Source organism: Lactuca virosa, chromosome 1 (genome assembly GCF_052849685.1).
Source record: "Lactuca virosa cultivar CGN04683 chromosome 1, Lactuca_virosa_CGN04683_v6, whole genome shotgun sequence".
Taxonomy (NCBI): domain Eukaryota; kingdom Viridiplantae; phylum Streptophyta; class Magnoliopsida; order Asterales; family Asteraceae; genus Lactuca; species Lactuca virosa.
Window position 1 is genome coordinate 261,657,511 of NC_136426.1, and position 18,767 is coordinate 261,676,277.

At 47.4% G+C, this 18,767-nt stretch overlaps 49 non-coding genes and 5 pseudogenes across 49 annotated transcripts; all 54 read left to right on the forward strand.

Annotated features, from left to right (window-relative positions):
• Window positions 1–136: 136 nt before the first annotated feature.
• LOC145150847 (5S ribosomal RNA) lies at window positions 137–255 on the forward strand. Its single transcript, XR_013731661.1, has one exon. It is a non-coding gene; the product is annotated as a 5S ribosomal RNA (ribosomal RNA).
• Window positions 256–484: 229 nt separating this feature from the next.
• LOC145148659 (5S ribosomal RNA) lies at window positions 485–603 on the forward strand. Its single transcript, XR_013729533.1, has one exon. It is a non-coding gene; the product is annotated as a 5S ribosomal RNA (ribosomal RNA).
• A 388-nt stretch (window positions 604–991) lies between these two features.
• LOC145147266 (5S ribosomal RNA) lies at window positions 992–1,110 on the forward strand. The gene has a single exon (XR_013728173.1). It is a non-coding gene; the product is annotated as a 5S ribosomal RNA (ribosomal RNA).
• Window positions 1,111–1,334: 224 nt separating this feature from the next.
• Window positions 1,335–1,453, forward strand: LOC145145771 (5S ribosomal RNA). The gene has a single exon (XR_013726729.1). It is a non-coding gene; the product is annotated as a 5S ribosomal RNA (ribosomal RNA).
• A 229-nt stretch (window positions 1,454–1,682) lies between these two features.
• LOC145150576 (5S ribosomal RNA) lies at window positions 1,683–1,802 on the forward strand. The gene has a single exon (XR_013731391.1). It is a non-coding gene; the product is annotated as a 5S ribosomal RNA (ribosomal RNA).
• A 187-nt stretch (window positions 1,803–1,989) lies between these two features.
• LOC145145684 (5S ribosomal RNA) lies at window positions 1,990–2,108 on the forward strand. Its single transcript, XR_013726645.1, has one exon. It is a non-coding gene; the product is annotated as a 5S ribosomal RNA (ribosomal RNA).
• A 229-nt stretch (window positions 2,109–2,337) lies between these two features.
• On the forward strand, window positions 2,338–2,456 carry LOC145149160 (5S ribosomal RNA). The gene has a single exon (XR_013730016.1). It is a non-coding gene; the product is annotated as a 5S ribosomal RNA (ribosomal RNA).
• Window positions 2,457–2,685: 229 nt separating this feature from the next.
• Window positions 2,686–2,806, forward strand: LOC145151455 (5S ribosomal RNA; annotated as a pseudogene).
• A 186-nt stretch (window positions 2,807–2,992) lies between these two features.
• LOC145145685 (5S ribosomal RNA) lies at window positions 2,993–3,111 on the forward strand. The gene has a single exon (XR_013726646.1). It is a non-coding gene; the product is annotated as a 5S ribosomal RNA (ribosomal RNA).
• A 228-nt stretch (window positions 3,112–3,339) lies between these two features.
• LOC145150133 (5S ribosomal RNA) lies at window positions 3,340–3,459 on the forward strand. The gene has a single exon (XR_013730959.1). It is a non-coding gene; the product is annotated as a 5S ribosomal RNA (ribosomal RNA).
• A 186-nt stretch (window positions 3,460–3,645) lies between these two features.
• LOC145145787 (5S ribosomal RNA) lies at window positions 3,646–3,764 on the forward strand. The gene has a single exon (XR_013726744.1). It is a non-coding gene; the product is annotated as a 5S ribosomal RNA (ribosomal RNA).
• Window positions 3,765–3,984: 220 nt separating this feature from the next.
• Window positions 3,985–4,103, forward strand: LOC145148660 (5S ribosomal RNA). Its single transcript, XR_013729534.1, has one exon. It is a non-coding gene; the product is annotated as a 5S ribosomal RNA (ribosomal RNA).
• A 388-nt stretch (window positions 4,104–4,491) lies between these two features.
• LOC145148932 (5S ribosomal RNA) lies at window positions 4,492–4,610 on the forward strand. The gene has a single exon (XR_013729795.1). It is a non-coding gene; the product is annotated as a 5S ribosomal RNA (ribosomal RNA).
• Window positions 4,611–4,835: 225 nt separating this feature from the next.
• On the forward strand, window positions 4,836–4,954 carry LOC145149282 (5S ribosomal RNA). The gene has a single exon (XR_013730132.1). It is a non-coding gene; the product is annotated as a 5S ribosomal RNA (ribosomal RNA).
• A 230-nt stretch (window positions 4,955–5,184) lies between these two features.
• On the forward strand, window positions 5,185–5,304 carry LOC145150577 (5S ribosomal RNA). Its single transcript, XR_013731392.1, has one exon. It is a non-coding gene; the product is annotated as a 5S ribosomal RNA (ribosomal RNA).
• A 190-nt stretch (window positions 5,305–5,494) lies between these two features.
• On the forward strand, window positions 5,495–5,613 carry LOC145149776 (5S ribosomal RNA). The gene has a single exon (XR_013730623.1). It is a non-coding gene; the product is annotated as a 5S ribosomal RNA (ribosomal RNA).
• A 229-nt stretch (window positions 5,614–5,842) lies between these two features.
• LOC145156080 (5S ribosomal RNA) lies at window positions 5,843–5,961 on the forward strand. The gene has a single exon (XR_013736505.1). It is a non-coding gene; the product is annotated as a 5S ribosomal RNA (ribosomal RNA).
• A 230-nt stretch (window positions 5,962–6,191) lies between these two features.
• LOC145149916 (5S ribosomal RNA) lies at window positions 6,192–6,311 on the forward strand. The gene has a single exon (XR_013730753.1). It is a non-coding gene; the product is annotated as a 5S ribosomal RNA (ribosomal RNA).
• A 185-nt stretch (window positions 6,312–6,496) lies between these two features.
• On the forward strand, window positions 6,497–6,615 carry LOC145149731 (5S ribosomal RNA). The gene has a single exon (XR_013730580.1). It is a non-coding gene; the product is annotated as a 5S ribosomal RNA (ribosomal RNA).
• Window positions 6,616–6,846: 231 nt separating this feature from the next.
• On the forward strand, window positions 6,847–6,965 carry LOC145154016 (5S ribosomal RNA). The gene has a single exon (XR_013734503.1). It is a non-coding gene; the product is annotated as a 5S ribosomal RNA (ribosomal RNA).
• A 220-nt stretch (window positions 6,966–7,185) lies between these two features.
• Window positions 7,186–7,305, forward strand: LOC145150735 (5S ribosomal RNA). The gene has a single exon (XR_013731542.1). It is a non-coding gene; the product is annotated as a 5S ribosomal RNA (ribosomal RNA).
• Window positions 7,306–7,492: 187 nt separating this feature from the next.
• LOC145150589 (5S ribosomal RNA) lies at window positions 7,493–7,611 on the forward strand. Its single transcript, XR_013731403.1, has one exon. It is a non-coding gene; the product is annotated as a 5S ribosomal RNA (ribosomal RNA).
• Window positions 7,612–7,832: 221 nt separating this feature from the next.
• On the forward strand, window positions 7,833–7,952 carry LOC145150851 (5S ribosomal RNA). The gene has a single exon (XR_013731665.1). It is a non-coding gene; the product is annotated as a 5S ribosomal RNA (ribosomal RNA).
• A 228-nt stretch (window positions 7,953–8,180) lies between these two features.
• On the forward strand, window positions 8,181–8,299 carry LOC145146976 (5S ribosomal RNA). Its single transcript, XR_013727895.1, has one exon. It is a non-coding gene; the product is annotated as a 5S ribosomal RNA (ribosomal RNA).
• Window positions 8,300–8,530: 231 nt separating this feature from the next.
• Window positions 8,531–8,651, forward strand: LOC145151427 (5S ribosomal RNA; annotated as a pseudogene).
• Window positions 8,652–8,837: 186 nt separating this feature from the next.
• LOC145145686 (5S ribosomal RNA) lies at window positions 8,838–8,956 on the forward strand. The gene has a single exon (XR_013726647.1). It is a non-coding gene; the product is annotated as a 5S ribosomal RNA (ribosomal RNA).
• A 228-nt stretch (window positions 8,957–9,184) lies between these two features.
• LOC145152665 (5S ribosomal RNA) lies at window positions 9,185–9,303 on the forward strand. The gene has a single exon (XR_013733192.1). It is a non-coding gene; the product is annotated as a 5S ribosomal RNA (ribosomal RNA).
• Window positions 9,304–9,530: 227 nt separating this feature from the next.
• On the forward strand, window positions 9,531–9,649 carry LOC145146977 (5S ribosomal RNA). Its single transcript, XR_013727896.1, has one exon. It is a non-coding gene; the product is annotated as a 5S ribosomal RNA (ribosomal RNA).
• Window positions 9,650–9,880: 231 nt separating this feature from the next.
• LOC145151429 (5S ribosomal RNA) lies at window positions 9,881–10,001 on the forward strand (annotated as a pseudogene).
• A 187-nt stretch (window positions 10,002–10,188) lies between these two features.
• On the forward strand, window positions 10,189–10,307 carry LOC145145687 (5S ribosomal RNA). Its single transcript, XR_013726648.1, has one exon. It is a non-coding gene; the product is annotated as a 5S ribosomal RNA (ribosomal RNA).
• Window positions 10,308–10,536: 229 nt separating this feature from the next.
• Window positions 10,537–10,655, forward strand: LOC145152666 (5S ribosomal RNA). Its single transcript, XR_013733193.1, has one exon. It is a non-coding gene; the product is annotated as a 5S ribosomal RNA (ribosomal RNA).
• Window positions 10,656–10,882: 227 nt separating this feature from the next.
• On the forward strand, window positions 10,883–11,001 carry LOC145146978 (5S ribosomal RNA). Its single transcript, XR_013727897.1, has one exon. It is a non-coding gene; the product is annotated as a 5S ribosomal RNA (ribosomal RNA).
• Window positions 11,002–11,232: 231 nt separating this feature from the next.
• LOC145151430 (5S ribosomal RNA) lies at window positions 11,233–11,353 on the forward strand (annotated as a pseudogene).
• Window positions 11,354–11,540: 187 nt separating this feature from the next.
• On the forward strand, window positions 11,541–11,659 carry LOC145145688 (5S ribosomal RNA). The gene has a single exon (XR_013726649.1). It is a non-coding gene; the product is annotated as a 5S ribosomal RNA (ribosomal RNA).
• A 228-nt stretch (window positions 11,660–11,887) lies between these two features.
• On the forward strand, window positions 11,888–12,006 carry LOC145154672 (5S ribosomal RNA). Its single transcript, XR_013735135.1, has one exon. It is a non-coding gene; the product is annotated as a 5S ribosomal RNA (ribosomal RNA).
• A 226-nt stretch (window positions 12,007–12,232) lies between these two features.
• On the forward strand, window positions 12,233–12,352 carry LOC145150134 (5S ribosomal RNA). Its single transcript, XR_013730960.1, has one exon. It is a non-coding gene; the product is annotated as a 5S ribosomal RNA (ribosomal RNA).
• Window positions 12,353–12,539: 187 nt separating this feature from the next.
• LOC145146655 (5S ribosomal RNA) lies at window positions 12,540–12,658 on the forward strand. The gene has a single exon (XR_013727589.1). It is a non-coding gene; the product is annotated as a 5S ribosomal RNA (ribosomal RNA).
• Window positions 12,659–12,880: 222 nt separating this feature from the next.
• Window positions 12,881–12,999, forward strand: LOC145148662 (5S ribosomal RNA). The gene has a single exon (XR_013729536.1). It is a non-coding gene; the product is annotated as a 5S ribosomal RNA (ribosomal RNA).
• A 391-nt stretch (window positions 13,000–13,390) lies between these two features.
• Window positions 13,391–13,509, forward strand: LOC145145690 (5S ribosomal RNA). The gene has a single exon (XR_013726650.1). It is a non-coding gene; the product is annotated as a 5S ribosomal RNA (ribosomal RNA).
• Window positions 13,510–13,738: 229 nt separating this feature from the next.
• On the forward strand, window positions 13,739–13,857 carry LOC145149733 (5S ribosomal RNA). Its single transcript, XR_013730582.1, has one exon. It is a non-coding gene; the product is annotated as a 5S ribosomal RNA (ribosomal RNA).
• A 231-nt stretch (window positions 13,858–14,088) lies between these two features.
• Window positions 14,089–14,207, forward strand: LOC145154323 (5S ribosomal RNA). Its single transcript, XR_013734800.1, has one exon. It is a non-coding gene; the product is annotated as a 5S ribosomal RNA (ribosomal RNA).
• Window positions 14,208–14,436: 229 nt separating this feature from the next.
• On the forward strand, window positions 14,437–14,556 carry LOC145149917 (5S ribosomal RNA). Its single transcript, XR_013730754.1, has one exon. It is a non-coding gene; the product is annotated as a 5S ribosomal RNA (ribosomal RNA).
• A 185-nt stretch (window positions 14,557–14,741) lies between these two features.
• On the forward strand, window positions 14,742–14,860 carry LOC145145691 (5S ribosomal RNA). The gene has a single exon (XR_013726651.1). It is a non-coding gene; the product is annotated as a 5S ribosomal RNA (ribosomal RNA).
• A 232-nt stretch (window positions 14,861–15,092) lies between these two features.
• Window positions 15,093–15,211, forward strand: LOC145148768 (5S ribosomal RNA). The gene has a single exon (XR_013729638.1). It is a non-coding gene; the product is annotated as a 5S ribosomal RNA (ribosomal RNA).
• A 220-nt stretch (window positions 15,212–15,431) lies between these two features.
• On the forward strand, window positions 15,432–15,551 carry LOC145151258 (5S ribosomal RNA). The gene has a single exon (XR_013732018.1). It is a non-coding gene; the product is annotated as a 5S ribosomal RNA (ribosomal RNA).
• Window positions 15,552–15,737: 186 nt separating this feature from the next.
• Window positions 15,738–15,856, forward strand: LOC145148769 (5S ribosomal RNA). The gene has a single exon (XR_013729639.1). It is a non-coding gene; the product is annotated as a 5S ribosomal RNA (ribosomal RNA).
• Window positions 15,857–16,077: 221 nt separating this feature from the next.
• Window positions 16,078–16,197, forward strand: LOC145148036 (5S ribosomal RNA). Its single transcript, XR_013728939.1, has one exon. It is a non-coding gene; the product is annotated as a 5S ribosomal RNA (ribosomal RNA).
• A 228-nt stretch (window positions 16,198–16,425) lies between these two features.
• On the forward strand, window positions 16,426–16,544 carry LOC145149975 (5S ribosomal RNA). Its single transcript, XR_013730809.1, has one exon. It is a non-coding gene; the product is annotated as a 5S ribosomal RNA (ribosomal RNA).
• A 231-nt stretch (window positions 16,545–16,775) lies between these two features.
• Window positions 16,776–16,895, forward strand: LOC145150434 (5S ribosomal RNA). Its single transcript, XR_013731260.1, has one exon. It is a non-coding gene; the product is annotated as a 5S ribosomal RNA (ribosomal RNA).
• Window positions 16,896–17,123: 228 nt separating this feature from the next.
• On the forward strand, window positions 17,124–17,242 carry LOC145148892 (5S ribosomal RNA). Its single transcript, XR_013729756.1, has one exon. It is a non-coding gene; the product is annotated as a 5S ribosomal RNA (ribosomal RNA).
• Window positions 17,243–17,473: 231 nt separating this feature from the next.
• LOC145151433 (5S ribosomal RNA) lies at window positions 17,474–17,590 on the forward strand (annotated as a pseudogene).
• A 187-nt stretch (window positions 17,591–17,777) lies between these two features.
• LOC145145878 (5S ribosomal RNA) lies at window positions 17,778–17,896 on the forward strand. The gene has a single exon (XR_013726831.1). It is a non-coding gene; the product is annotated as a 5S ribosomal RNA (ribosomal RNA).
• Window positions 17,897–18,124: 228 nt separating this feature from the next.
• Window positions 18,125–18,244, forward strand: LOC145146247 (5S ribosomal RNA). The gene has a single exon (XR_013727194.1). It is a non-coding gene; the product is annotated as a 5S ribosomal RNA (ribosomal RNA).
• A 230-nt stretch (window positions 18,245–18,474) lies between these two features.
• On the forward strand, window positions 18,475–18,595 carry LOC145150929 (5S ribosomal RNA). Its single transcript, XR_013731734.1, has one exon. It is a non-coding gene; the product is annotated as a 5S ribosomal RNA (ribosomal RNA).
• The last annotated feature ends 172 nt before the right edge of the window (window positions 18,596–18,767 follow it).

Here is an 18,767-nt window from a genome sequence, read left to right on the forward strand (position 1 = left end):
GGGTGGCCTCCGCTTCATGGTTCATGGTTTTCGTATTTTTGGAACGGAGCCGATCGGTCACGTGGGTCCCACGCCTCGCGTACGAAAACAAAGGAGGTTCTGCGTCTTTTAAGAGATAAAAGCAATAAGCATTGGTAGTAGCGATCATACCAGGACTAATGCACCGGATCCCATAAGAACTTTGCAGTTAAGCGTGCTTGGGCGAGAGTAGTACTAGGATGGGTGACCCCCTGGGAAGTCCTCGTGTTGCACCCCCCTCTTTCGTTGCCCGTTTGCGTTTTTTTAGATTTTACGCGCGGTTTTTTTTGTTTTTTTTTTCTTTCTAGCTATTTCTATGCTCGGGTGGCCTCCGTTTCATGGTTCATGGTTTTCGTATTTTTGGAATGGAGCCGATCGGTCACGTGGGTCCCACGCCTCGCGTACGAAAACAAAGGAGGTTCTGCGTCTTTTAAGACATAAAAGCAATAAGCATGGATAGTATTTCGGGTGCGATCATACCAGCACTAATGCACCGGATCCCATCACAACTCTGTAGTTAAGCGTGCTTGGGCGAGAGTAGTACTAGGATGGGTGACCCCCTGGGAAGTCCTCGTGTTGCACCCCCCTTTTTTGTTGCCTGTTTGCGTTTTTTTAGATTTTACGTGCGGTTTTTTTTGTTTTTTTTTCTTTCTTGCTATTTCTATGCTCGGGTGGCCTCCGCTTCAAGGTTCATGGATCCCATCAGAACTCCGCAGTTAACCGTGCTTGGGCGAGAGTAGTACTAGGATGGGTGACCCCCTTGGGAAGTCCTCGTGTTTACGTGCGGTTTTTTTTTTGTTTTTTTTTCTTTCTTGCTATTTCTATGCTCGGGTGGCCACCGCTTCATTGTTGATGGTTTTCGTATTTTTGGAACGGAGCCGATCGGTCACGTGGGTCCCACGCCTCGCGTACCAAAACAAAGGAGGTTCTGCGTCTTTTAAGACATAAAAGCAATGAGCATGGATAGTATTTCGGGTGCGATCATACCAGCACTAATGCACCGGATCCCATAAGAACTCCGCAGTTAAGCGTGCTTGGGCGAGAGTAGTACTAGGATCGGTGACCCCCTGGGAAGTCCTCGTGTTGCACCCCCCTTTTTCATTGCCCGTTTGCGTTTTTTTAGATTTTACGTGCGGTTTTTTTTGTTTTTTTTTCTTGCTATTTCTATGCTCGGGTGGCCTCCGTTTCATGGTTCATGGTCTTCGTATTTTTGGAACGGAGCCGATCGGTCACGTGGGTCCCACGCGTCGCGTACGAAAACAAAGGAGGTTCTGCGTCTTTTAAGACATACAAGCAATAAGCATGGATAGTATTTCGGGTGCGATCATACCAGGACTAATGCATCGGATCCCATCAGAACTCCGCAGTTAAGCGTGCTTGGGCGAGAGTAGTACTAGGATGGGTGACCCCCTGGGAAGTCCTCGTGTTGCACCCCCCTTTTTCGTTGTCCGTTTGCGTTTTTTTAGATTTTACGTGCGTTTTTTTTTGTTTTTTTTTTCTTTCTTGCTATTTCTATGCTCGGGTGGCCTCCGCTTCTTGGTTGATGGTTTTCGTATTTTTGGAACGGAGCCGATCGGTCACGTGGGTCCCACGCCTCGCGTACGAAAACAAAGGTGGTTCTGCGTCTTTTAAGACATAAAAGCAATAAGCATGGATAGTATTTCGGGTGCGATCATACCAGCACTAATGCACCGGATCCCATCAGAACTCCGCAGTTAAGCGTGCTTGGGCGAGAGTAGTATTAGGATGGGTGACCCCCTGGGAAGTCCTCGTGTTTACGTGCAGTTTTTTTTTTGTTTTTTTTTCTTTCTTGCTATTTCGATGCTCGGGTGGCCACCACTTCATGGTTAATGGTTTTCGTATTTTTGGAACGGAGCTGATCGGTCACGTGGGTCCCACGCCTCGCGTACGAAAACAAAGGAGGTTCTGTGTCTTTTAAGACATAAAAGCAATAAGCATGGATAGTATTTCGGGTGCGATCATACCAGCACTAATGCACCGGATCCCATCAGAACTCCGCAGTTAAGCGTGCTTGGGCGAGAGTAGTACTAGGATCGGTGACCCCCTGGGAAGTCCTCGTGTTGCACCCCCCTTTTTCGTTGCCCGTTTGCGTTTTTTTAGATTTTACGTGCGGTTTTTTTTTGTTTTTTTTTCTTTCTTGCTATTTCTATGCTCGGGTGGCCTCCGTTTCATGGTTCATGGTCTTCGTATTTTTGGAACGGAGCCGATCGGTCACGTGGGTCCCACGCCTCGCGTACGAAAACAAAGGAGGTTCTGCGTCTTTTAAGACATACAAGCAATAAGCATGGATAGTATTTAGGGTGCGATCATAGCAGCACTAATGCACCGGATCTCATCAGAACTCCGCAGTTAAGCGTGCTTGGGCGAGAGTAGTACTAGGATGGGTGACCCCCTGGGAAGTCCTCGTGTTTCACCCCCTTTTTCGTTGTCCGTTTGCATTTTTTTAGATTTTACGTGCGGTTTTTTTTTGTTTTTTTTTTCTTTCTTGCTATTTCTATGCTCGGGTGGCCTCCGCTTCATGGTTCATGGTTTTCGTATTTTTGGAACGGAGCCGATCGGTCACGTGGGTCCCACGCCTCGCGTACGAAAACAAAGGAGGTTCTGCGTCTTTTAAGACATAAAAGCAATAAGCATTGATAGTATTTCAGGTGCGGACATACCAGGACTAATGCACCGGATCCCATCAGAACTTCGCAGTTAACCGTGCTTGGGCGAGAGTAGTACTAGGACGGGTGACCCCCTTGGGAAGTCCTCGTGTTTACGTGCGATTTTTTTTTGTTTTTTGTTCTTTCTTGCTATTTCTATGCTCGGGTGGCCACCGCTTCATGGTTGATGGTTTTCGTATTTTTGGAACGGAGCCGATCGGTCACGTGGGTCCCACGCCTCGCGTACGAAAACAAAGGAGGTTCTGCGTCTTTTAAGACATAAAAGCAATAAGCATGGATAGTATTTCGGGTGCGATCATACCAGCACTAATGCACCGGATCCCATCAGAACTCCGCAGTTAAGCGTGCTTGGGCGAGAGTAGTACTAGGATCGGTGACCCCCTGGGAAGTCCTCGTGTTGCACCCCCCTTTTTCGTTGCCCGTTTGCGTTTTTTTAGATTTTACGTGCGGTTTTTTTTGTTTTTTTTTCTTTCTTGCTATTTCTATGCTCGGGTGGCCTCCGTTTCATGGTTCATGGTCTTCGTATTTTTGGAACGCAGCCGATCGGTCACGTGGGTCCCACGCCTCGCGTACGAAAACAAAGGTGGTTCTGCGTCTTTTAAGACATAAAAGCAATAAGCATGGATAGTATTTCGGGTGCGATCATACCAGCACTAATGCACCGGATCCCATCAGAACTCCGCAGTTAAGCGTGCTTGGGCGAGAGTAGTACTAGGATGGGTGACCCCCTGGGAAGTCCTCGTGTTTACGTGCGGTTTTTTTTTGTTTTTTTTTCTTTCTTGCTATTTCTATGCTCGGGTGGCCACCGCTTCATGGTTGATGGTTTTCGTATTTTTGGAATGGAGCCGATCGTTCACGTGAGTCTCACGCCTCGCGTACGAAAACAAAGGAGGTTCTGTGTCTTTTAAGACATAAAAGCAATAAGCATGGATAGTATTTTGGGTGCGATCATACCAGCACTAATGCACCGGATCCCATTAGAACTCCGCAGTTAAGCGTGCTTGGGCGAGAGTAGTACTAGGATGGGTGAACCCCTGGGAAGTCCTCGTGTTGCACCCCCCTTTTTCGTTGCCCGTTTGCGTTTTTAAAGATTTTACACGCGGCTTTTTTTTTCTTTCTTGCTATTTCTATGCTCGGGTGGCCTCCGTTTCATGGTTCATGGTTTTCGTATTTTTGGAACGGAGCCGATCGGTCACGTGGGTCCCACGCCTCGCGTACGAAAACAAAGGAGGTTCTGCGTCTTTTAAGACATAAAAGCAATAAGCATGGATAGTATTTCGGGTGCGATCATACCAGCACTAATGCACCGGATCCCATCACAACTCTGTAGTTAAGCGTGCTTGGGCGAGAGTAGTACTAGGATGGGTGACCCCCTGGGAAGTCCTCGTGTTGCACCCCCCTTTTTTGTTGCCTGTTTGCGTTTTTTTAGATTTTACGTGCGGTTTTTTTTGTTTTTTTTTCTTTCTTGCTATTTCTATGCTCGGGTGGCCTCCGCTTCAAGGTTCATGGATCCCATCAGAACTCCGCAGTTAACCGTGCTTGGGCGAGAGTAGTACTAGGATGGGTGACCCCCTTGGGAAGTCCTCGAGTTTACGTGCGGTTTTTTTTTTGTTTTTTTTTCTTTCTTGCTATTTCTATGCTCGGGTGGCCACCGCTTCATGGTTGATGGTTTTCGTATTTTTGGAACGGAACCGATCGGTCACGTGGGTCCCACGCCTCGCGTACCAAAACAAAGGAGGTTCTGCGTCTTTTAAGACATAAAAGCAATGAGCATGGATAGTATTTCGGGTGCGATCATACCAGCACTAATGCACCGGATCCCATCAGAACTCCGCAGTTAAGCGTGCTTGGGCGAGAGTAGTACTAGGATCAGTGACCCCCTGGGAAGTCCTCGTGTTGCACCCCCCTTTTTCATTGCCCGTTTGCGTTTTTTTAGATTTTACGTGCGGTTTTTTTTGTTTTTTTTTTCTTGCTATTTCTATGCTCGGGTGGCCTCCGTTTCATGGTTCATGGTCTTCGTATTTTTGGAACGGAGCAGATCGGTCACGTGGGTCCCACGCCTCGCGTACGAAAACAAAGGAGATTCTGCGTCTTTTAAGACATACAAGCAATAAGCATGGATAGTATTTCGGGTGCGATCATATCAGGACTAATGCATCGGATCCCATCAGAACTCCACAGTTAAGCGTGCTTGGGCGAGAGTAGTACTAGGATGGGTGACCCCCTGGGAAGTCCTCGTGTTGCACCCCCCTTTTTCGTTGTCCGTTTGCGTTTTTTTAGATTTTACGTGCGTTTTTTTTTTTGTTTTTTTTTCTTTCTTGCTATTTCTATGCTCGGGTGGCCTCCGCTTCATGGTTGATGGTTTTCGTATTTTTGGAACGGAGCCGATCGGTCACGTGGGTCCCACGCCTCGCGTACGAAAACAAAGGTGGTTCTGCGTCTTTTAAGACATAAAAGCAATAAGCATTGATAGTATTTCGGGTGCGATCATACCAGCACTAATGCACCGGATCCCATCAGAACTCCGCAGTTAAGCGTGCTTGGGCGAGAGTAGTATTAGGATGGGTGACCCCCTGGGAAGTCCTCGTGTTTACGTGCAATTTTTTTTTTTTGTTTTTTTTTTCTTTCTTGCTATTTCGATGCTCGGGTGGCCACCACTTCATGGTTAATGGTTTTCGTATTTTTGGAACGGAGCTGATCGGTCACGTGGGTCCCACGCCTCGCGTACGAAAACAAAGGAGGTTCTGTGTCTTTTAAGACATAAAAGCAATAAGCATGGATAGTATTTCGGGTGCGATCATACCAGCACTAATGCACCAGATCCCATCAGAACTCCGCAGTTAAGCGTGCTTAGGCGAGAGTAGTACTAGGATCGGTGACCCCCTGGGAAGTCCTCGTGTTGCACCCCCCTTTTTCGTTGCCCGTTTGCGTTTTTTTAGATTTTACGTGCGGTTTTTTTTTGTTTTTTTTTCTTTCTTGCTATTTCTATGCTCGGGTGGCCTCCGTTTCATGGTTCATGGTCTTCGTATTTTTGGAACGGAGCCGATCGGTCACGTGGGTCCCACGCCTCGCGTACGAAAACAAAGGAGGTTCTGCGTCTTTTAAGACATACAAGCAATAAGCATGGATAGTATTTAGGGTGCGATCATACCAGCACTAATGCACCGGATCTCATCAGAACTCCGCAGTTAAGTGTGCTTGGGCGAGAGTAGTACTAGGATGGGTGACCCCCTGGGAAGTCCTCGTGTTGCACCCCCCTTTTTCGTTGTCCGTTTGCATTTTTTTAGATTTTACGTGCGGTTTTTTTTTGTTTTTTTTTTCTTTCTTGCTATTTCTATGCTCGGGTGGCCTCCGCTTCATGGTTGATGGTTTTCGTATTTTTGGAACGGAGCCGATCGGTCACGTGGGTCCCACGCCTCGCGTACGAAAACAAAGGAGGTTCTGCGTCTTTTAAGACATAAAAGCAATAAGCATGGATAGTATTTCGGGTGCGATCATACCAGCACTAATGCACCGGATCCCATCAGAACTCCGCAGTTAAGCGTGCTTGGGCGAGAGTAGTACTAGGATGGGTGACCCCTTGGGAAGTCCTCGTGTTTACGTGCTGTTTTTTTTTGGTTTTTTTCTTTCTTGCTATTTCGATGCTCGGGTGGCCACCACTTCATGGTTAATGGTTTTCGTATTTTTGGAACGGAGCTGATCGGTCACGTGGGTCCCACGCCTCGCGTACGAAAACAAAGGAGGTTCTGCGTCTTTTAAGACATAAAAGCAATAAGCATGGATAGTATTTCGGGTGCGATAATACGAGCACTAATGCACCGGATCCCATCAGAACTCCGCAGTTAAGCGTGCTTGGGCGAGAGTAGTACTAGGATCGGTGACCCCCTGGGAAGTCCTCGTGTTGCACCCCCCTTTTTCGTTGCCCGTTTGCGTTTTTTTAAATTTTCCGTGCGGTTTTTTTTTTTGTTTTTTTTTCTTTCTTGCTATTTCTATGCTCGGGTGGCCTCCGTTTCATGGTTCATGGTCTTCGTATTTTTGGAACGGAGCCGATCGGTCACGTGGGTCCCACGCCTCGCGTACGAAAACAAAATAGGTTCTGCGTGTTTTAAGACATACAAGCAATAAGCATGGATAGTATTTCGGGTGCGATCATACCAGCACAAATGCACCGGATCCCATCAGAACTCCGCAGTTAAGCGTGCTTGGGCGAGAGTAGTACTAGGATGGGTGACCCCCTGGGAAGTCCTCGTGTTGCACCCCCCTTTTTCGTTGTCCGTTTGCGTTTTTTTTAGATTTTACGTGCGGTTTTTTTTTCTTTCTTGCTATTTCTATGCTCGGGTGGCCTCCGCTTCATGGCTGATGGTTTTCGTATTTTTGGAACAGAGCCGATCGTTCACGTGGGTCCCACGCCTCGCGTACGAAAACAAAGGAGGTTCTGCGTCTTTTAAGACATAAAAGCAATAAGCATGGATAGTATTTCGGGTGCGATCATACCAGCACTAATGCACCGGATCCCATCAGAACTCTGCAGTTAAGTGTGCTTGGGCGAGAGTAGTACTAGGATGGGTGACCCCCTGGGAAGTCCTCGTGTTTACGTGCAGTTTTTTTTTTGTTTTTTTTTCTTTCTTGCTATTTCTATGCTCGGGTGGCCACCGCTTCATGGTTGATGGTTTTCGTATTTTTGGAACGGAGCCGATCGGTCACGTGAGTCCCACGCCTCGCGTACGAAAACAAAGGAGGTTCTGTGTCTTTTAAGACATAAAAGCAATAAGCATGGATAATATTTCGGGTGCGATCATACCAGCACTAATGCACCGGATCCCATAAGAATTCCGCAGTTAAGCGTGCTTGGGCGACAGTAGTACTAGGATGGGTGAACCCCTGGGAAGTCCTCGTGTTGCACCCCCCTTTTTCGTTGCCGGTTTGCGTTTTTTTAGATTTTACGCGCGACTTTTTTTATTCTTTCTTGCTATTTCTATGCTCGGGTGGCCTCCGTTTCATGGTTCATGGTTTTCGTATTTTTGGAACTGAGCCGATCGGTCACGTGGGTCCCACGCCTCGCGTACGAAAACAAAGGAGGTTCTGCGTCTTTTAAGACATAAAAGCAATAAGCATGGATAGTATTCCGGGTGCGATCATACGAGCACTAATGCACCGGATCCTATCAGAACTCCGCAGTTAAGCGTGCTTGGGCGAGAGTAGTAATAGGATGGGTGACCCCCTGGGGAAGTCCTCGTGTTGCACCCCCCCTTTTTCGTTGCCCGTTTGCGTTTTTTTAGATTTTACATGCGGTTTTTTTTGTTTTTTTTTCTTTCTTGCTATTTCTATGGTCGGGTGGCCTCCGCTTCATGGTTCATGGTTTCGTATTTTTGGAACGGAGCCGATCGGTCACGTGGGTCCCACGCCTCGCGTACGAAAACAAAGGAGGTTCTGCGTCTTTTAAGACATAAAAGCAATAAGCATTGATAGTATTTCAGGTGCGATCATACCAGGACTAATGCACCGGATCCCATAAGAACTCCGCAGTTAAGCGTGCTTGGGCGAGAGTAGTACTAGGATGGGTGACCCCCTGGGAAGTCCTCGTGTTGCACCCCCCTTTTTCGTTGCCCGTTTGCGTTTTTTTAGATTTTACGTGCGGTTTTTTTTTTGTTTTTTTTTTCTTTCTTGCTATTTCTATGCTCGGGTGGCCTCCGTTTCATGGTTCATGGTTTTCGTATTTTTGGAACGGAGCCGATCGGTCACGTGGGTCCCACGCCTCGCGTACGAAAACAAAGGAGGTTCTGCGTCTTTTAAGACATAAAAGCAATAAGCATTGATAGTATTTCAGGTGCGGACATACCAGGACTAATGCACCGGATCCCATCAGAACTTCGCAGTTAACCGTGCTTGGGCGAGAGTAGTACTAGGATGGGTGACCCCCTTGGGAAGTCCTCGTGTTTACGTGCGATTTTTTTTTGTTTTTTGTTCTTTCTTTCTATTTCTATGCTCGGGTGGCCACCGCTTCATGGTTGATGGTTTTCGTATTTTTGGAACGGAGCCGATCGGTCACGTGGGTCCCACGCCTCGCGTACGAAAACAAAGGAGGTTCTGCGTCTTTTAAGACATAAAAGCAATAAGCATGGATAGTATTTCGGGTGCGATCATACCAGCACTAATGCACCGGATCCCATCAGAACTCCGCAGTTAAGCGTGCTTGGGCGAGAGTAGTACTAGGATCGGTGACCCCCTGGGAAGTCCTCGTGTTGCACCCCCCTTTTTCGTTGCCCGTTTGCGTTTTTTTAGATTTTACGTGCGGTTTTTTTTGTTTTTTTTTCTTTCTTGCTATTTCTATGCTCGGGTGGCCTCCGTTTCATGGTTCATGGTCTTCGTATTTTTGGAACGCAGCCGATCGGTCACGTGGGTCCCACGCCTCGCGTACGAAAACAAAGGAGGTTCTGCCTCTTTTAAGACATACAAGCAATAAGCATGGATAGTATTTCGGGTGCGATCATACCAGCACTAATGCACCGGATCCCATCAGAACTCCGCAGTTAAGCGTGCTTGGGCGAGAGTAGTACTAGGGTGGGTGACCCCCTGGGAAGTCCTCGTGTTGCACCCCCTTTTTCGTTGTCCGTTTGCGTTTTTTTAGATTTTACGTGCGTTTTTTTTTGTTTTTTTTTCTTTCTTGCTATTTCTATGCTCGGGTGGCCTCCGCTTCATGGTTGATGGTTTTCGTATTTTTGGAACGGAGCCGATCGGTCACGTGGGTCCCACGCCTCGCGTACGAAAACAAAGGAGGTTCTGCGTCTTTTAAGACATAAAAGCAATAAGCATTGATAGTATTTCAGGTGCGATCATACCAGGACTAATGCACCGGATCCCATAAGAACTCCGCAGTTAAGCGTGCTTGGGCGAGAGTAGTACTAGGATGGGTGACCCCCTGGGAAGTCCTCGTGTTGCACCCCCCTTTTTCGTTGCCCGTTTGCGTTTTTTTAGATTTTACGCGCGGTTTTTTTTTTGTTTTTTTTTTCTTTCTTGCTATTTCTATGCTCGGGTGGCCTCCGTTTCATGGTTCATGGTTTTCGTATTTTTGGAACGGAGCCGATCGGTCACGTGGGTCCCACGCCTCGCGTACGAAAACAAAGGAGGTTCTGCGTCTTTTAAGACATAAAAGCAATAAGCATTGATAGTATTTCAGGTGCGGACATACCAGGACTAATGCACCGGATCCCATCAGAACTTCGCAGTTAACCGTGCTTGGGCGAGAGTAGTACTAGGATGGGTGACCCCCTTGGGAAGTCCTCGTGTTTACGTGCGATTTTTTTTTTGTTTTTTGTTCTTTCTTTCTATTTCTATGCTCGGGTGGCCACCGCTTCATGGTTGATGGTTTTCGTATTTTTGGAACGGAGCCGATCGGTCACGTGGGTCCCACGCCTCGCGTACGAAAACAAAGGAGGTTATGCGTCTTTTAAGACATAAAAGCAATAAGCATGGATAGTATTTCGGGTGCGATCATACCAGCACTAATGCACCGGATCCCATCAGAACTCCGCAGTTAAGCGTGCTTGGGCGAGAGTAGTACTAGGATCGGTGACCCCCTGGGAAGTCCTCGTGTTGCACCCCCCTTTTTCGTTGCCCGTTTGCGTTTTTTTAGATTTTACGTGCGGTTTTTTTTTGTTTTTTTTTCTTTCTTGCTATTTCTATGCTCGGGTGGCCTCCGTTTCATGGTTCATGGTCTTCGTATTTTTGGAACGCAGCCGATCGGTCACGTGGGTCCCACGCCTCGCGTACGAAAACAAAGGAGGTTCTGCCTCTTTTAAGACATACAAGCAATAAGCATGGATAGTATTTCGGGTGCGATCATACCAGCACTAATGCACCGGATCCCATCAGAACTCCGCAGTTAAGCGTGCTTGGGCGAGAGTAGTACTAGGGTGGGTGACCCCCTGGGAAGTCCTCGTGTTGCACCCCCTTTTTCGTTGTCCGTTTGCGTTTTTTTAGATTTTACGTGCGTTTTTTTTTGTTTTTTTTTCTTTCTTGCTATTTCTATGCTCGGGTGGCCTCCGCTTCATGGTTGATGGTTTTCGTATTTTTGGAACGGAGCCGATCGGTCACGTGGGTCCCACGCCTCGCGTACGAAAACAAAGGAGGTTCTGCGTCTTTTAAGACATAAAAGCAATAAGCATTGATAGTATTTCAGGTGCGATCATACCAGGACTAATGCACCGGATCCCATAAGAACTCCGCAGTTAAGCGTGCTTGGGCGAGAGTAGTACTAGGATGGGTGACCCCCTGGGAAGTCCTCGTGTTGCACCCCCCTTTTTCGTTGCCCGTTTGCGTTTTTTTAGATTTTACGCGCGGTTTTTTTTTTGTTTTTTTTTTCTTTCTTGCTATTTCTATGCTCGGGTGGCCTCCGTTTCATGGTTCATGGTTTTCGTATTTTTGGAACGGAGCCGATCGGTCACGTGGGTCCCACGCCTCGCGTACGAAAACAAAGGAGGTTCTGCGTCTTTTAAGACATAAAAGCAATAAGCATTGATAGTATTTCAGGTGCGGACATACCAGGACTAATGCACCGGATCCCATCAGAACTTCGCAGTTAACCGTGCTTGGGCGAGAGTAGTACTAGGATGGGTGACCCCCTTGGGAAGTCCTCGTGTTTACGTGCGATTTTTTTTTTGTTTTTTGTTCTTTCTTTCTATTTCTATGCTCGGGTGGCCACCGCTTCATGGTTGATGGTTTTCGTATTTTTGGAACGGAGCCGATCGGTCACGTGGGTCCCACGCCTCGCGTACGAAAACAAAGGAGGTTATGCGTCTTTTAAGACATAAAAGCAATAAGCATGGATAGTATTTCGGGTGCGATCATACCAGCACTAATGCACCGGATCCCATCAGAACTCCGCAGTTAAGCGTGCTTGGGCGAGAGTAGTACTAGGATCGGTGACCCCCTGGGAAGTCCTCGTGTTGCACCCCCCTTTTTCGTTGCCCGTTTGCGTTTTTTTAGATTTTACGTGCGGTTTTTTTTGTTTTTTTTTCTTTCTTGCTATTTCTATGCTCGGGTGGCCTCCGTTTCATGATTCATGGTCTTCGTATTTTTGGAACGCAGCCGATCGGTCACGTGGGTCCCACGCCTCGCGTACGAAAACAAAGGAGGTTCTGCCTCTTTTAAGACATACAAGCAATAAGCGTGGATAGTATTTCGGGTGCGATCATACCAGCACTAATGCACCGGATCCCATCAGAACTCCGCAGTTAAGCGTGCTTGGGCGAGACTAGTACTAGGGTGGGTGACCCCCTGGGAAGTCCTCGTGTTGCACCCCCTTTTTCGTTGTCCGTTTGCGTTTTTTTAGATTTTACGTGCGTTTTTTTTTGTTTTTTTTCTTTCTTGCTATTTCTATGCTCGGGTGGCCTCCGCTTCATGGTTGATGGTTTTCGTATTTTTGGAACGGAGCCGATCGGTCACGTGGGACCCACGCCTCGCGTACGAAAACAAAGGTGGTTCTGCGTCTTTTAAGAAATAAAAGCAATAAGCATGGATAGTATTTCGGGTGCGATCATACCAGCACTAATGCACCGGATCCCATCAGAACTCCGCAGTTAAGCGTGCTTGGGCGAGAGTAGTACTAGGATGGGTGACCCCCTGGGAAGTCCTCGTGTTTACGTGCGGTTTTTTTTTGTTTTTTTTTTCTTTCTTGCTATTTCTATGCTCGGGTGGCCACCGCTTCATGGTTGATGGTTTTCGTATTTTTGGAATGGAGCCGATCGGTCACGTGAGTCCCACCCCTCGCGTACGAAAACAAAGGAGGTTCTGTGTCTTTTAAGACATAAAAGCAATAAGCATGGATAGTATTTTGGGTGCGATCATACCAGCACTAATGCACCGGATCCCATAAGAACTCCGCAGTTAAGCGTGCTTGGGCGAGAGTAGTACTAGGATGGGTGAACCCCTGGGAAGTCCTCGTGTTGCACCCCCCTTTTTCGTTGCCCGTTTGCGTTTTTATAGATTTTACACGCGGCTTTTTTTTTTCTTTCTTGCTATTTCTATGCTCAGGTGGCCTCCGTTTCATGGTTCATGGTTTTAATTATTTTTGGAACGGAGCCGATCGGTCACGTGGGTCCCACGCCTCGCGTACGAAAACAAAGGAGGTTCTGCGTCTTTTAAGACATAAAAGCAATAAGCATGGATAATATTTCGGGTGCGATCATACCAGCACTAATGCACCGGATCCCATCACAACTCTGTAGTTAAGCGTGCTTGGGCGAGAGTAGTACTAGGATGGGTGACCCCCTGGGAAGTCCTCGTGTTGCACCCCCCTTTTTTGTTGCCTGTTTGCGTTTTTTTAGATTTTACGTGCGGTTTTTTTTTTGTTTTTTTTTTCTTTCTTGCTATTTCTATGCTCGGGTGGCCTCCGCTTCAAGGTTCATGGATCCCATTAGAACTCCGCAGTTAACCGTGCTTGGGCGAGAGTAGTACTAGGATGGGTGACCCCCTTGGGAAGTCCTCGTGTTTACGTGCGGTTTTTTTTTTGTTTTTTTTTCTTTCTTGCTATTTCTATGCTCGGGTGGCCACCGCTTCATGGTTGATGGTTTTCGTATTTTTGGAACGGAGCCGATTGGTCACGTGGGTCCCACGCCTCGCGTACCAAAACAAAGGAGGTTCTGCGTCTTTTAAGACATAAAAGCAATGAGCATGGATAGTATTTCGGGTGCGATCATACCAGCACTAATGCACCGGATCCCATCAGAACTCCGCAGTTAAGCGTGCTTGGGCGAGAGTAGTACTAGGATCGGTGACCCCCTGGGAAGTCCTCGTGTTGCACCCCCCTTTTTCGTTGCCCGTTTGCGTTTTTTTAGATTTTACGTGCGGTTTTTTTTTTGTTTTTTTTCTTTCTTGCTATTTCTATGCTCGGGTGGCCTCCGTTTCATGGTTCATGGTCTTCGTATTTTTGGAACGGAGCTGATCGGTCACGTGGGTCCCACGCCTCGCGTACGAAAACAAAGGAGGTTCTGCGTCTTTTAAGACATAAAAGCAATAAGCATGGATAGTATTTCGGGTGCGATAATACGAGCACTAATGCACCGGATCCCATCAGAACTCCGCAGTTAAGCGTGCTTGGGCGAGAGTAGTACTAGGATCGGTGACCCCCTGGGAAGTCCTCGTGTTGCACCCCCCTTTTTCGTTGCCCGTTTGCGTTTTTTTAGATTTTACGTGCGGTTTTTTTTTTGTTTTTTTTTTCTTTCTTGCTATTTCTATGCTCGGGTGGCCTCCGTTTCATGGTTCATGGTCTTCGTATTTTTGGAACGGAGCCGATCGGTCACGTGGATCCCACGCCTCGCGTACGAAAACAAAGGAGGTTCTGCGTCTTTTAAGACATACAAGCAATAAGCATGGATAGTATTTAGGGTGCGATCATACCAGCACTAATGCACCGGATCTCATCAGAACTCCGCAGTTAAGCGTGCTTGGGCGAGAGTAGTACTAGGATGGGTGACCCCCTGGGAAGTCCTCGTGTTGCACCCCCCTTTTTCGTTGTCCGTTTGCATTTTTTTAGATTTTACGTGCGGTTTTTTTTGTTTTTTTTTTCTTTCTTGCTATTTCTATGCTCGGGTGGCCTCCGCTTCATGGTTGATGGTTTTCGTATTTTTGGAACGGAGCCGATCGGTCACGTGGGTCCCACGCCTCGCGTACGAAAACAAAGGAGGTTATGCGTCTTTTAAGACATAAAAGCAATAAGCATGGATAGTATTTCGGGTGCGATCATACCAGCACTAATGCACCGGATCCCATCAGAACTCCGCAGTTAAGCGTGCTTGGGCGAGAGTAGTACTAGGATGGGTGACCCCTTGGGAAGTCCTCGTGTTTACGTGCTGTTTTTTTTTGGTTTTTTTCTTTCTTGCTATTTCGATGCTCGGGTGGCCACCACTTCATGGTTAATGGTTTTCGTATTTTTGGAACGGAGCCGATCGGTCACGTGGGTCCCACGCCTCGCGTACCAAAACAAAGGAGGTTCTGCGTCTTTTAAGACATAAAAGCAATGAGCAAGGATAGTATTTCGGGTGCGATCATACCAGCACTAATGCACCGGATCCCATCAGAACTCCGCAGTTAAGCGTGCTTGGGCGAGAGTAGTACTAGGATCGGTGACCCCCTGGGAAGTCCTCGTGTTGCACCCCCCTTTTTCGTTGCCCGTTTGCGTTTTTTTAAATTTTCCGTGCGGTTTTTTTTTTTGTTTTTTTTTTCTTTCTTGCTATTTCTATGCTCGGGTGGCCTCCGTTTCATGGTTCATGGTCTTCGTATTTTTGGAACGGAGCCGATCGGTCACGTGGGTCCCACGCCTCGCGTACGAAAACAAAATAGGTTCTGCGTGTTTTAAGACATACAAGCAATAAGCATGGATAGTATTTCGGGTGCGATCATACCAGCACAAATGCACCGGATCCCATCAGAACTCCGCAGTTAAGCGTGCTTGGGCGAGAGTAGTACTAGGATGGGTGACCCCCTGGGCTGTCCTCGTGTTGCACCCCCCTTTTTCGTTGTCCGTTTGCGTTTTTTTTAGATTTTACGTGCGGTTTTTTTTTCTTTCTTGCTATTTCTATGCTCGGGTGGCCTCCGCTTCATGGCTGATGGTTTTCGTATTTTTGGAACAGAGCCGATCGTTCACGTGGGTCCCACGCCTCGCGTACGAAAACAAAGGAGGTTCTGCGTCTTTTAAGACATAAAAGCAATAAGCATGGATAGTATTTCGGGTGCGATCATACCAGCACTAATGCACCGGATCCCATCAGAACTCTGCAGTTAAGTGTGCTTCGGCGAGAGTAGTACTAGGATGGGTGACCCCCTGGGAAGTCCTCGTGTTTACGTGCGGTTTTTTTTTGTTTTTTTTTCTTTCTTGCTATTTCTATGCTCGGGTGGCCACCGCTTCATGGTTGATGGTTTTCGTATTTTTGGAACGGAGCCGATCGGTCACGTGAGTCCCACGCCTCGCGTACGAAAACAAAGGAGGTTCTGTGTCTTTTAAGACATAAAAGCAATAAGCATGGATAATATTTCGGGTGCGATCATACCAGCACTAATGCACCGGATCCCATAAGAATTCCGCAGTTAAGCGTGCTTGGGCGAGAGTAGTACTAGGATGGGTGAACCCCTGGGAAGTCCTCGTGTTGCACCCCCCTTTTTCGTTGCCGATTTGCGTTTTTTTAGATTTTACGCGCGGCTTTTTTTTTTCTTTCTTGCTATTTCTATGCTCGGGTGGCCTCCGTTTCATGGTTCATGGTTTTCGTATTTTTGGAACTGAGCCGATCGGTCACGTGGGTCCCACGCCTCGCGTACGAAAACAAAGGAGGTTCTGCGTCTTTTAAGACATAAAAGCAATAAGCATGGATAGTATTTCGGGTGCGATCATACCAGCACTAATGCACCGGATCCTATCAGAACTCCGCAGTTAAGCGTGCTTGGGCGAGAGTAGTACTAGGATGGGTGACCCCCTGGGGAAGTCCTCGTGTTGCACCCCCCCTTTTTCGTTGCCCGTTTGCGTTTTTTTAGATTTTACATGCGGTTTTTTTTGTTTTTTTTCTTTCTTGCTATTTCTATGGTCGGGTGGTCTCCGCTTCATGGTTCATGGTTTTCGTATTTTTGGAACGGAGCCGATCGGTCACGTGGGTCCCACGCCTCGCGTACGAAAACAAAGGAGGTTCTGCGTCTTTTAAGACATAAAAGCAATAAGCATTGATAGTATTTCAGGTGCGATCATACCAGGATTAATGCACCGGATCCCATAAGAACTCCGCAGTTAAGCGTGCTTGGGCGAGAGTAGTAATAGGATGGGTGACCCCCTGGGAAGTCCTCGTGTTGCACCCCCCTTTTTCGTTGCCCGTTTGCGTTTTTTTAGATTTTACGTGCGGTTTTTTTTTTGTTTTTTTTTTCTTTCTTGCTATTTCTATGCTCGGGTGGCCTCCGTTTCATGGTTCATGGTTTTCGTATTTTTGGAACGGAGCCGATCGGTCACGTGGGTCCCACGCCTCGCGTACGAAAACAAAGGAGGTTCTGCGTCTTTTAAGACATAAAAGCAATAAGCATGGATAGTATTTCGGGTGCGATCATACCAGCACTAATGCACCGGATCCCATCACAACTCTGCAGTTAAGCGTGCTTGGGCGAGAGTAGTACTAGGATGGGTGACCCCCTGGGGAAGTCCTCGTGTTGCACCCCCCCTTTTTCGTTGCCCGTTTGCGTTTTTTTAGATTTTACATGCGGTTTTTTTTGTTTTTTTTCTTTCTTGCTATTTCTATGGTCGGGTGGCATCCGCTTCATGGTTCATGGTTTTCGTATTTTTGGAACGGAGCCGATCGGTCACGTGGGTCCCACGCCTCGCGTACAAAAACAAAGGAGGTTCTGTGTCTTTTAAGACATAAAAGCAATAAGCATTGATAGTATTTCAGGTGCGATCATACCAGGACTAATGCACCGGATCCCATAAGAACTCCGCAGGTAAGCGTGCTTGGGCGAGAGTAGTACTAGGATGGGTGACCCCCTGGGAAGTCCTCGTGTTGCACCCCCCTTTTTCGTTGCCCGTTTGCGTTTTTTTAGATTTTACGTGCGGTTTTTTTTGTTTTTTTTTCTTTCTTGCTATTTCTATGGTCGGGTGGCCTCCGCTTCATGGTTCATGGTTTTCGTATTTTTGGAACGGAGCCGATCAGTCACGTGGGTCCCACGCCTCGCGTACGAAAACAAAGGAGGTTCTGCGTCTTTTAAGACATAAAAGCAATAAGCATTGATAGTATTTCAGGTGCGATCATACCAGGACTAATGCACCGGATCCCATCAGAACTCCGTAGTTAACCGTGCTTGGGCGAGAGTAGTACTAGGATGGGTGACCCCCTTGGGAAGTCCTCGAGTTTACGTGCGATTTTTTTTTGTTTTTTGTTCTTTCTTGCTATTTCTATGCTCGGGTGGCCACCGCTTCATGGTTGATGGTTTTCGTATTTTTGGAACGGAGCCAATCGGTCACGTGGGTCCCACGCCTCGCGTACGAAAACAAAGGAGGTTCTGCGTCTTTTAAGACATAAAGGCAATAAGCATGGATAGTATTTCGGGTGCGATCATACCAGCACTAATGCACCGGATCCCATCAGAACTCCGTAGTTAAGCGTGCTTGGGCGAGAGTAGTACTAGGATCGGTGACCCCCTGGGAAGTCCTCGTGTTGCACCCCCCTTTTTCGTTGCCCGTTTGCGTTTTTTTAGATTTTACGTGCGGTTTTTTTTGTTTTTTTTTCTTTCTTGCTATTTCTATGCTCGGGTGGCCTCCGTTTCATGGTTCATGGTCTTCGTATTTTTGGAACGGAGCCGATCGGTCACGTGGGTCCCACGCCTCGCGTACGAAAACAAAGGAGGTTCTGCCTCTTTTAAGACATACAAGCAATAAGCATGGATAGTATTTCGGGTGCGATCATACCAGCACTAATGCACCGGATCCCATCAGAACTCCGCAGTTAAGCGTGCTTGGGCGAGAGTAGTACTAAGGGTGGGTGACCCCCTGGGAAGTCCTCGTGTTGCACCCCCTTTTTCGTTGTCCGTTTGCGTTTTTTTAGATTTTACGTGCGTTTTTTTTTTTGTTTTTTTTTTCTTTCTTGCTATTTCTATGCTCGGGTGGCCTCCGCTTCATGGTTGATGGTTTTCGTATTTTTGGAACGGAGCCGATCGGTCACGTGGGTCCCACGCCTCGCGTACGAAAACAAAGGAGGTTCTGCGTCTTTTAAGACATAAAAGCAATAAGCATGGATAGTATTTCGGGTGCGATCATACCAGCACTAATGCACCGGATCCCATCACAACTCTGCAGTTAAGCGTGCTTGGGCGAGAGTAGTACTAGGATGGGTGACCCCCCTGGGGAAGTCCTCGTGTTGCACCCCCCCTTTTTCGTTGCCCGTTTGCGTTTTTTTAGATTTTACATGCGGTTTTTTTTGTTTTTTTTCTTTCTTGCTATTTCTATGGTCGGGTGGCATCCGCTTCATGGTTCATGGTTTTCGTATTTTTGGAACGGAGCCGATCGGTCACGTGGGTCCCACGCCTCGTGTACAAAAA